The following is a 12,861-nucleotide window of genomic DNA, read 5'->3' on the forward strand; positions in this document are numbered from 1 at the left end:
GCCGGTGTCACGATGTAGAGCTCTCTACCTATTGAATGGCGGCATTCTTCACTACGGCCCGAAGGTTCTAGTCGATTGCTTGTTCCTAGGGGTCGGCCAGCTTGGGGAGGCCGCGTAGAAGCATCGCTGTAGCAGCGATGTTCTGGCCAACTCGAGCAAACTAAGGGGGGTCTTTCCCCCCATCTAGGATGTTGCGTAGGACCTAACGGGTGTGACCCTAGGCACTGCTCGCCGAGTTATGTGTGCGTGGTGCAGCGTGCTGCGCTGAGCGCGCCAGCACAGGTGGAGGCTAGCTCTACTGCCTTTGTCGTAACTCCTCGCCGTGCTTCTACACATGCGCGAGGGCCTCAACATGAGGGTCCAGAGGGGTGTGAGTCTGTAGAGACTCCGCTACCACCGGTGGCTGTCCTAGAGCATCCTCTATAGCGCACTCCTGAGATAGAGGGTGGCCAGGTGCCACGATGTCACCGATGCTGGAGCCATCTCTTTCGACCTCGTCATCCACAAGGTCATGAAAGGAGGCGGGAGCATAGCCCACCATCCCCACGAATTCAGATGTGAGAGGGGCGACATCAGCATCCTTCGAAGCCCTGTGCATACGCATCCACAGGGGATGCGAAGCCATAGGGGAACCAGTCACACGGCGGTCATGGTGGGAACAACGGGGTCCCTTCGGAGAGTTGGCAGAAGGTATTAAACAACGAGTAAAGAACAACATGTATGTTAGTGACCATGGAGTTTGAGCCTAGTATGGGCTCAAGGTGAAGCATGAGTGTCTCGACGTTGGGGTCATCGAGTGGCCTGGGGCCAGTGGAGAGTGCTCCTCCTTCAGTGGACGCTAGGAAGAGCGCCTCTTCCTGGAGGTGCAATATGCCGAGCCAGTCGGCGATGAAGTACAAACTCCCAAAGAGGAAAGTATGGAGCGGCTGGAAGACGGGAGGAACCCACATCCCAATAGGTGAGAGCACAAGAAACTCTAGTGAGCCAAAGCAAATTGTATCGCTCGAGCCAGCCATGCCAAAGATGGTGGAAAGGTGGGCCATCCGATGACCAAAAGCATGAACACACAGTGTCCTCCCCACGGACGGCGCCACTTGTCAGTGCGAAAAGTGACCAACAAGTAAATATTTGTAGTTTTACCGTGTGTTATGATTGGATCTGGCCTAGCACTAAATGACACATGATTTATATTAGTTCAGGCAACGCGCCCTATGTCTAGTTTCAGTTGGTCGGGGACTTTATTCCTGAGCCTAGATGCTCAAAGTTTGCTATGGGGTTACAAATGAGTAGGAATAAGAAGGGGGTGTTAAAGGCCCAATCGGACTCTAAACCGAAGGGTCGAGAGTGATGGAGGCTGTAACGTGCGCTGAATATTGGAGCGTATGCTCTATGTAGCTTTAGAGTTCTAGAGCTATTGAGCTATTCGGGTTCTCTTTTTTGAGAGGAGCCAGAGAACCAAAGTCAGAATAGCCATCTCGAGAGAGAGAACGTCCTCTAGAGAGGAGAGAGCGCATCCCCTTTTATAGTTGAAGGGGATGGCCTTACAAGTCAAAGAAAGAGAGAATGGATATGTGTGCTACCTAGTCTTGTTGCCCACACTATCAGCTACGAGATGGTCGTCAATGTTAGATGCATGTGGCAGGCTCTACCATGTTCGCTTGGTATGGCAAACATCGGTGCCCACAATACTGTTTGTACTCTGACACGCCTGGAACGTTGCATAGTGCCCATCTGGCATGGCCTGGTGGCATCATCCTAAAGGTGCACAGGGCATGGCAGGGTATGGTCCTTGGTATTGCGGTTGACTTGAACATCTTACCTTATTTGCTTTGCCTAATCCCTAGGCCCTCACCGAGCGGGCATCCCCAGTTGGTTGTTCCCAGTTGGCCCCGATCGTGTCGGTTGGGGAAGAATCATGAGCAGAGGTCCGGCATATACCTAGTCGAAAAAGGAGGTCGGAGTTGGACTATGTCCCCACCTTGGCCAAGCCTTCCGGTCAGGGACCGAATCATTGGCCTGGCCTATCATTATGTATCTAGGCCGGCCCTGGAGACACACATTGTCGCAACACCATCTACTGGGCTGAGTTTTTTGTAGGGAAGCGGGTCCATTAGGGACCCCGGGTTTATGAACCCGACAATCGTCATCAAGGACATCGCACTAGCGAGCATCACACTCCGCTTGTTTCCCTTCTTGAAAGCTCTAGTTTGGTTTTGGTGAATTGATGAAACCCTAAGTGCTAACCTAGTTCATCAAGTGATCATGAGATAGGTAGCACACTTCAAGTAGAGAAGCAAATGAAGATCATAACAAGACAATGGTGATAGCATGGAGATGATCAAGGGCTTAAACTTGAAGAGAAGAAAGAGAAAAACAAAAAGCTCAAGGCAAAGGTATAACTTGTAGGAGCTATTTTGTTTTGGTGATCAAGACACTTAGAGAGTGTGATCACATTTAGGTTTGATAGCCGTACTATTAAGAGGGGTGAAACTCATATCGGAATGCGGTTATCAAAGTGCCACTAGATGATCTAACTCATTGCATATGCATTTAGGATCTAGTGGAGTGCTAACACCCTTGATAATATTTGTGAAAATATGCTAACACATTCGGCACTTTTGGGAAAATGAAATGCCTATTTTCTATTGCGCCGGATGCAAATTCTTGGTGGTTGGCACATTGGAGCAAGGGTGGAGAAGATAGAAGTGAGAACAGAGCTAATGCCAGCGTCGGTCTAGTGATCGGACGCTGAATCCAGAAGCACCGGACGCTGACTGCCTGTGTCCGGTCGCGTTGACTGTCGATACAGTGGCTAGGGTTTACCATCGGACGCTGGGCTATTCTGGTCGAGGTGGACCGGATGCGTCCGGTCGAGGAAAACTAGGTTTTGACCCTTACTGTACTCGATCGGATGCTGAGGTTCCAGCGTCCGGTCAGTTTTAACCAGACACGTCCGGTCGAGGAAAACCAGGTTTTGACCCTTACTATACTCGACCGAACACTGAGGTTCCAGCGTTCGGTCAGTTTTAACCAGAGCGTCCGCTCAGCGTCATTGCCGTTGGAATCTGACGAACAGCGTTTGAAGGCGATGACACGTGGCATCCATCTATGGACTGGACGCTGAGTCTAGGGTCCGGTCAAGTGGATCGGAGGATCCGGTCAGAGCGCAGAGTACCCAGTGAAGGGGTACAACGGCTCTATTTCATGGGGGCTTCTATTCAAGCCCCATGGCTAGCTGTGGCTCATATCTTTGGCCATTTTTATTGACATAGCAACCTTGTGAGCCTAGCCAAAGTCCTCCCACTCATCTACATCATTGATTCATCATCATAGTGAGATTGGAAGTGATCCAAGTGCAATGCTTGAGTGATTGCATCTAGAGGCACTTGGTGTTCGTGTTTCGCTGTGGATATCACTTGTTACTCTTGGTGGTTGCCGCCACCTAGATGGCTTGGAGCAGCGAGGATCGTCGAGCGGAGGTGGTGATTGTCTCCGGCTCCGATCGTGGTGATTGTGAGGGGTTCTTGACCTTTCCCTAGTGGAGAGCCAAAAGGTACTTTAGTGAATTGCTCGTGGCTTGTGTGATCCTCATCTTGTGTTGGTTGTGCGGCACCCTATTGAGGGTTTGGCATGTGAAGCCAATTAGCGCGTGAACCTCCAAGTGAGTGAATTGCCACAATGAGGACTAGCTTGCCGGCAAGCAAGTGAACCTCGGTAAAAATCATTGTGTTCATCATTGATTCCGAGGTGATTGGTCTTCATTGTTATTCATCTTTGTGATTGATTGGTACTTCATCTACATGGCGGTATAACTATCCTAATCACTCTCTTTACTTTACCGCAAACTAGTTGACAAGCTCTTTAGTGTAGCTAGTTGTGAGAGCTTGCTTGCTTGGTTGGTGTGGCTCTTTAGTTAGTCTTTGAGAGCACACTAACATAGGATAGTGTCTTTGCTATTGTGTGAATAGACACTATCTAAACTAGAATTGTGGTAGGTGGCTTGCATTTTAAGTAGGCTAGCGCAACACTCGCTTCGCCTCATAATTGTCTAACCACTTTGTTAAGTGTTATTGTAGAAATTTTATTAGGCTATTCACCCCCCCCCCCCTCTAGCCATTACGACCTTTCACTTCTCCCTCTTTGGGAGGGTGAAACAGTGGTTCTACAAGGAACGGGAAGCTGTTGACACATGGGACAAATGTTCCATGGTGTTCCTCGCCAAGTTCTTCCCCATGGGCAAAACCAATGCCCTAAGGGGTCAAATTTCGAACTTCTAGCAAAATGCCATGGAATCCATTCCCGAGGCATGGGAAAGGCTGCAGGACTACATCCAAGCATGCCTGTTGATGGTAGTTATCATCCATCATAAACCATCAACATAACTTGAATAAATGCATAAAAGGATCACCAACATAGACTTAGAGGTTTAAACTGATAATTTCCACAAGTTTTGGTGAATCTATGTTTTTAGCAGGGTTATTTAGGAAAACCGGCAAGGGGGATCAAAACATCAACTAAAGTCATGCTTATCCACGGTGAAAATTACTCTAGAAGGTTCTAGAGGCCACTAGAAGGCATCCCCCTGAGGCAGACCCCGAGGGGTTGACAGGTGGGGCCGACCGGCCCCCTGGTCGCACATGTTAGCCTCCGCTTCGACATTAGTTACTCCACCACCTCCTAGATTGCATCTACATTGTTTATTTAAGTCAGTTTGATCCAAGGGCTCAGAATTGATGCTATGGCCTATATAACTAGCCCCTGCCCTCCCTCTCCAGAGTACGTTGCCATAAGTCAAGAATAGATCAGAAACTAGGGTTTCCAGAGAGAAGAGAACAGAGCTCCAATTCTTCAAAGTTCTAGTATAGGCTAGCTAGCAAGGTTCAAGTAGAGTGTGGGCTATTGCTCAGGATTCTGGATCTGCTGTCTGGAGACTGGTATAGCCATTGTATCTCTTATTTATGACTTTGTTCTACTTCAATATTAAGTTGCTATTTATTATGCTCCAAGTTTGCTCTAGTTATATGCTTGATATAGTTGTGATTAATGATGAGTTTATGCATATGTTCACAAAGTGCTTATCCCAAGCATGGTTGTTGACGGTAGTTAAGAACCCATTATAAACCATCAATTAAACATGTATAAGGGCATAAATGTAATCACCAATGAAGGTTTAGGGGTTTAAACTAATGAATTCCATGAGCTTTGGTGATTTCTAGACTACAAGAGGATTTATCTAGAAAACAGCTCCTGGAACCACTGTCATACTCTCCAAATAAGCAAACCAACAACAACAAGTGATTCTACACGCAACACCTACAAAAGTCGACCCAAGATAGAGCCCAAGCCTCACCACCAGAAGGAGGGGGCCACCTAGCACCATAGTGGGCCGGCCAGCCCACTAGGGATGCCACTCGACCCATGAGGGTGGCCCATCACCCTCCGCTGCCGCGTACTCCTTCCTATGATCTACACCATTGATTCTAAGGCAGTTTTAGGTCAGTTCATCCAACGGTGGTCGGGAGAGTTGATGCGGATCGATGATGTGGCAATTCCTTGCCCCTACTCCTGCTAGAGTCCTTGCACCTTACTCCATCTTGATTCCTTGTCTACTACTCTACCTCTGGCCTATATATAGCAGCCCCTATCCCCCTCCCTCATTAGATCCTGAAACCCTAATTCATATTCTCCATATGAGGATCAGAGCTAGCTATCAAGAGAAGATTAGTCCTCCATAGGATCTAGTCTTTAGAAATAGAGAGATGGAGAGTGAGGGAAGCATGTGGCAGAACCACCTAATGTAATGCCTCCTAGGAGTGCTTGTCTTCCATTAGACACTAAGCACTCAGGGGAGAACTCCAAATTACTCGATTCCATCGGGCACACCCTAGGGGAGAACCCGAAAATTCACATTTTTGCCATCAGGATCACAAATGAGAGAATAAAGCTTACATCATTCTTAACCATTTCTTACATCACTTTTAATACATCAGAGTATAATATTTATTATTATAACAGCGAAATGTAATCATATTATTAGAGTCATGAACAATTTAGTTTAACAGCAGAATATAAACATGTGATCAGAATTACAGCGGAAATAATTATCTATTCATGGCATGATGAAGCATTGATATGTAAACTATGACAACAGATTATAAAACTTTCCTTTATAAAACATTAGGTGAGAGTTATAAATAAAAACTATGATCGTAGCATAAAAGAAATCCTCTCTGAGCCCACCAGGAGGAATCCACACACAAGAGTCAGCTCTAGCATCCTCCTGTCACCTGCAATAGGGGGAATAAAACCCTGAGTACTCAATTATACTCAGCAAGACTTACCCAATAGGAGAAAATAAAAGACTCCAAGGATATCTAAGGCTATCTGGCTTGTGGGTTCATTGCATCTACAAGAAGCATTACTAAGCGTGCGTCCTTATATTCAATTTTTATTAATATCCGCATTGGTTCATTAACTAACGATTCTATGTAAGCACATGTGCTACTTTCAAGCAGGTGGTAAGCAATCAGATTTCCTTTTTCCATCTTTCATCTTTCATATTTCAGTTCTTACTACGATGCTAAACCGTAGACAAGCCGTACCGGATTGCCCGACGATTCACGAATCAATGCCCCCAGCTGGGTACCCCGAAAACACATGCCACGCTTGCACCCAAGGCACAAGCAGGACCAACCCATCACCCTCCTGCCCTAGGGTCCTAGGTCCCCATCCAAACTAGGACTCTAAGCCCCCGCCCCTGAGTCCTAGACTCAGTGCGGTGCAAGGACCTCCTCCACCAAAAAGAAACCCTGACAGTCGGTCTGGAAAAAGCCAGAACCCATGACAAGAGAGCAACAAGTCTTCCAAGTGCCCATACCCAAGTATGTGCTTGGGATAATAAGTCTGTGACTTGCCTAGAGCCTTATGCAACGGCCGGTCCTTAACTGACACAGACAGGGAAAGCAGTGTACCCAAGTCATGCCCGCGTCCATGGCGACACAACTTCTTACACCCACCAATACCCAAACCATATCCCTGCCCGGTCACCATTTTTCCTTTCCAACATTTTTATATACTCCAAGTGATAATAATCCAATAATATATTTTCTATCTCTCGCGAGTGACAGGCAATCACTCGACTTCTACCGGAGTCCTGTAGCATAGCATTCTACGTGATCCTATCATACTAGTAAGACTCATAGGATAAAGATATATATATGCAAGTGGGTTTCATTCAATTCCTTAAAACTTAATGCACAAATATAATTGAAACTGCAGAAAAGTAGGGGTCATGCACCAGAGCTTGCCTGGGTAAGATATATATTAAAAAGTTAGTATCTGCATCTTCAGATCATCCACCATCAACTGAATAGAAAACCCATTGCATCATCTCCTGGAGAGAATACCATTACACCATCTTCGAATTCCCAATCATCCTTCAATTGATCCGTTAATCCATCATCGTACCTATATGATATGCATTAATGCAAATGCATGGATGTAAATAACCAACAACAGCCGAGACGCTTAGAAATCCGATCACGCCTCACAAGCTAACGAAATAGCTCTAACGCTGGTCTATGTATCAATGTGGTAGAATAAGGAATTACTTCCCAACAATTGTTTTAGTTATACAACCCAAGTTGTTTCTTTATCCCATTCTATCCATTTAATCTTTATTCGTAATAGGGCATCATTATCTATTTAGCAAACTAATTATTCTAGAGCTACAAAAATTACAGTGAGCAGCTAAGAGCAGCTAATATCGCTAGGAACCTACTATAACAATTTCAAATCCAACACTATTACCAATTATCACAACAATTCCTACAAGTTTATATTTCTACCATATTAAGTCCCTTAAATTAATTATATAGCTTCCAAAAATATTATTAAACTACATGAACAAAATATACTAACAAGTAGATCATGATTTTGGGAAACTAACAAAATTAGTTTCATATTTTTTGGACAACTACACAGATTTATATTGCTTTCACAAGTTGCAGCCATTTTAAACAAAACTAGAAAAAGAAAAGAGGCACCTAGGCTGGCTTCGGCCAGCGCAGCCCACGTGGGCGGCCAAGAGGCCTAGGCATGCGTGGCACAGCTAGCCAGGCAGGCGGCCTACCGGCATGCACATTGTGGCCCAAACGCGGTGGCCAATCTAGCTCAGCGCGTGGATGACGGCGACCAGCCCACATGCGGCGTAGTAACAGACGCGGCCCACCACGGCATGAACAACCCAGGCGCGGGCGGCACCAGGCCGGCCCAATTGGGGGCGAAGCAGGCGGCCCAGTAAACCAGCCCATGCGACCAGGGCAAGGCAGCGGCGGCACTTAAGCGATGAGGCCCCCAAGCTTACTCGAAACTAACGCGCAGTCCAGCATGTACTATTCATGCGAGACACGTATTTTGCAGTAAAGACCCCATATAAAATTTCTGCTTGGATTTATACCCTTCACTTCATCTTCTTCATAGAGAGGAGCAGAGGAGGCATGGGACGGCGCTGCAGGACGGCTCCACGATGGCATCGGCGGCACGCGGCAACATGGCTCAACAGCATTGGTGGCTCCCAGCGCGGACGGCGTCGGGAGGGAGGCACCAGAGCAGGCACTGAAGCAAGCGACGAGTGGCACGGGGAGATGTGCGGCTATGACCCAGCTTGCCTGGCCATGGTGCGGACCAAGGTGAAGGGGCACCTGAGAGGGCGGCGTCCGACCGGGGCAGGTCATGGAGCTTGTGTGCATGGTGGCTAGCGATGGAAGCGTGGCCACGATGGCACTACAGCTCGGTCCAGCTCGGGACCGCGGTGGTGCTCCAGGCTTGGGCGGCTACGGCACATGGGAGGGGCAGTGGTGCTGCGACTACAAAAGACAATGTGACTCGGTGCGCAAACAGACTAGGATGGACCGGGACGGGCACGGCAGCCACACACGGCCACGATAAGGAAGGAAGGGGAGGGGGCCCCGATGCAGGGCACAGGAGGAGCCACGATGTGGGGAGAAGCGAGGCGAGGTGGAGCCATGCACGGACGCTGTTGAGCTTTAGCATGGTGCAGTGGCCGACTCGGTAGCAAGAGCAGGCAGTTGTGGCTGTGGAGTTGCGGGGAGCAGAGAGGGCAACACTATGGCCTTGCACGCGTGCGAAGAAGGGGAACTAACTAGCCATGATGGTGCTGTGGTAGGGAAGCGTGGCGCGGGACAGCGCGGTCAGCAGCGGGGAAAGGAGGGGCGGCGCTCGCGCGCGGTCACGCGGGGAGGACCGGCGATGGGCGGGCGAGTGGCGCAACGACGGCAGCCTCGGCCAAGACAGGAGCTCACGCGGGACAAAGTAGAGGAGGGGGCAACGGTGCGGCAGTGGCAACTCGGCCTTTGGCTTAAGACACACAAGGACAGCAGGCAGGTGTAATTAAGAAGTAGAGGCAGGGCGAGCTGGGGATGGCGCATCCACCACGGCAGTAGAAGAAGGAGAGACGAGGAAACAAGCACACATGGTTGGCCGGCCAAGCGTGTGCAGGATAGTGCCAGCGAGAGCAGCACGATAAGGTCATCAGCTCAACGAGACAACGAAGGCAGGGAAGTGTAGTACACGGCAGCAGCAGATCGATAGGACGATGCGAGCAGCAGGCCGGCCATCTTTCTTAATGGCAAAAAACAGTGGACGCATAGCAGTAGCAAGGACGCTCGCACAATGCGCCGGTCATAGGACAACAAGGGCATGGACGAGATAGCGTATAGTTGCACTGCCAGACGGGTACGCTGCACGTCAGAAAAATAAACAAAACTATTGCGCTCTCTCTCTCTCTCGTCAGTTCATGCTTATCAAAATAAACCCGTGAGTATATATATATCGTTCTATTTATTAAGGGATTTATTTTATTTATAAAAGTCACTTTTTCATGCTTAATCTAATAGAACAAACCATTCGCCAGAATCGTCGTTCGACATTCCTAAATATTTCTACGCACAGCGTGATTTAACTTGTGTGTTTATTTAAGTCCACAAAACTAAGTCACACATGATTCGCTCATCGCCTCAAATACGTTTTAAATCAAAAATTCGAGAAACTCATTTTGGAAATTTTGACTTAGGCCTAAATCGCGGTGTTAAACAAGATCATAACACCAGAGGTGTTACAAAGAGTTTGGAGGAGGTGCCGGCCTATCGGTGCTCTCTCTACGTCTTGTACCTTAGCAGAAGTCAACCTTGCGTCTGAGATTTCTTTGGTAATCAACTTCAGATTCAAGTAAGCATCTTGTTTATATTGTTCTTCAGGTTCATGACTCTTTTGAGTGCTTTATTCCTGCACTAGAGGGAGTAAAGTATTAATTGTATGTGTAAGCATGGTGCTTAGTCTTAGGTTAATCATGGATGCACCCTGCATTTTGGATCTATGGTAGCTCATGAGCGTGACTCTTACAGCCTCGTTGAATCCTTTGTAGTCCTCCTTCCATCTATAGGCGCACATAGGACATGGTTGTGAAGGAAAGCATCCTCTGCTGGTGTGTTTTCCTAGTAATGTCCCCAGTTGAACAATAGAAGACATAGCTTATCGAGATTAGAACTAGAAGACCTTAGCGATCTCCTCTACACTCCCGACTTTCTTAAGTCTTGTTGCTACTCCGGATTAAGTTGGACCATAGTTAACCTCCCACATTTCCCTATGGATACGATACTTGGAATACCTCCTGGTGAAAGCTATACCAGTATCCGTGTGCTTACGGATTTATCGATGTGTGTTAAAATATACCAACAAACTTTCTAGCGCCGTTGCCGGAGAAATGGTTGCTGAATTAACTACGAACCTAGCTTAACCTTATATCATATTCTTTTATCTTTTTATTCCTTTATTCTTTTCTTTTCTTTTTCATTATGAATTCCACTGCTATCTATCAATACGCTCAACCCACTAGCGTGAGCTTTGGGCCACCAAAATCTTCAAAACCTATCCTAACACCTGGCTATGAGCTGCGCCCGTGTTTAATAAAACTAATTCGGGATCAATCCTTCTCCAAAGAAGGCGATGAAAACCCATACTCACACCTACGAGAGTTTGAGCAGACCTGTGCATGCTTGTGTATCATAGGCATGTTTGACAATACCTTAAGATGAAAGTTATTTCCGTTCTCTTTAACGGGAAGAGCTAAACATTGGTATAGTCAAACCATAGGAAGTATGCAAGGAGATTGGGAAATGTTATGCTCTAAATTTTGTTTATGTTTCTTTCCCATCTCTAAGGTGGTTAGCCTTCGGAAAGAGGTTCTAAATTTTAGAAAACTAGAAGAAGAATCTCTTGGTACATCGTGGGATCATTTTAATGAACTCATCTTCACTGTCCCAGACATTGCCATTCAAGACCATGTACTTCTATAAACATTTTTACATAGACCTTAGCAAGGATTCCATGAAATCCCTTGATGTAGCCTCTAGAGGAGCTTTCTTTCATTTGTCTACTAGTGAAGCAAGGGCTATGCTTGATAGAATTAGTGGAAAGACTCCCTACACTAGCATTTATAATGAACTCCCCAAGAAAGGTAAGAAATCATCCCCCGATCAAGAAGAGGAAGTTCTGATAGCTAAATCACAACCACTCTAACTCCATGATTTAGCTGTCAATCCAAAACATCAACACCCCAAAATCCTCCAAGAGAAGAAGGAATTCCACCTTTGAAAATCCCTGTTGAAATTAAGGATGATCTTTTTATGCTAATTTTGAGAAAAGCTTAAACTTTCTGCTACATAAGAGACCTTCGAGCGAATATAATTTAAATCCTCTCAAGAAGGGGTCTCTTAGAAAGCGTCCTTATTCCCATATAGGACATTGAGAAGAATTCAAGGATGGCATGTCTAGTGAACCCATAGAAGGAGCGCCAAGCCATTTAGAAGCCACTCCTATTCTCTCCCCTTCTATGCCCACATTAGATGTCTTATCTGAACCCATGTTTCAACCCATCCTTGACCCCAATGATTCCTCTTATGCTCTCTCTCCAAGGTCTCATGATGACCCTAGAAACCCACTAAGACACCCAAAGCATAGGAATCATGAAGGCCACAAGGAAGACTAAGAAGAGCAACAACAACGGCTAGAGGATATTAAGAACTTATGTGCCGTTGCCATTAAATGGATGGACGAGGCTTTAGATGAGATCAACCTGAGAGTCACCAATCCATGGGAAATCTTGGACAATAAAATGTTCAATGAATGTCATAGGCATGGAATGATGGAGACAATGTTTCAGCCTATAGACATTCATGAAGAAACACCCTTGGAGATTGAAAAGGAAGATGACATCAGCGAACATAAAAGTTATTTGATGAGCACCTCATCAAATCCATGTTCACATGAGAGATCTCCTGAATCAATCGGTCTCTCCAACATGGCCACACGTGAGATCTTTAACCCCCTTATACTCCCTGTTTATAAAAATTTTGAATGGGTGGTTGTAGATGCATATGTTTATCATAAATATTGCAGATCTCGTTGTGTGAATCTTGAGATAGGCATCCAAAGGTTGGTGTTCGAGGGGGAACCACTTCACCAACTTGACTACGATTAGAAGGTTTCCCAAGGACAAGCTTCTGTCCTAAAACAAGCACTTTCAGGAGATAACATGAGCTTTTACCCTTTTTGCTGTGATGCCCTTGTAAAATAAGCATAGAAACATAATTGTGAAAATATTCCTTCGGATATTATTGTCACTAACCATTCTAGGTCTAAAGCAAAAAGGATAAAGAATGACGACTCAAGGTATGTCCAACCAATCACCATGCAACATTGAATCACATCCATCCAAACTTGATTTTTGCCTTGAAAAATTTAAGTGTGGGGGATGAACTTCTCTGAAAAATCTTATGCCAT

Source organism: Miscanthus floridulus, chromosome 10, assembly GCF_019320115.1.
Source record: "Miscanthus floridulus cultivar M001 chromosome 10, ASM1932011v1, whole genome shotgun sequence".
Classification (NCBI taxonomy): Eukaryota; Viridiplantae; Streptophyta; class Magnoliopsida; order Poales; family Poaceae; genus Miscanthus; species Miscanthus floridulus.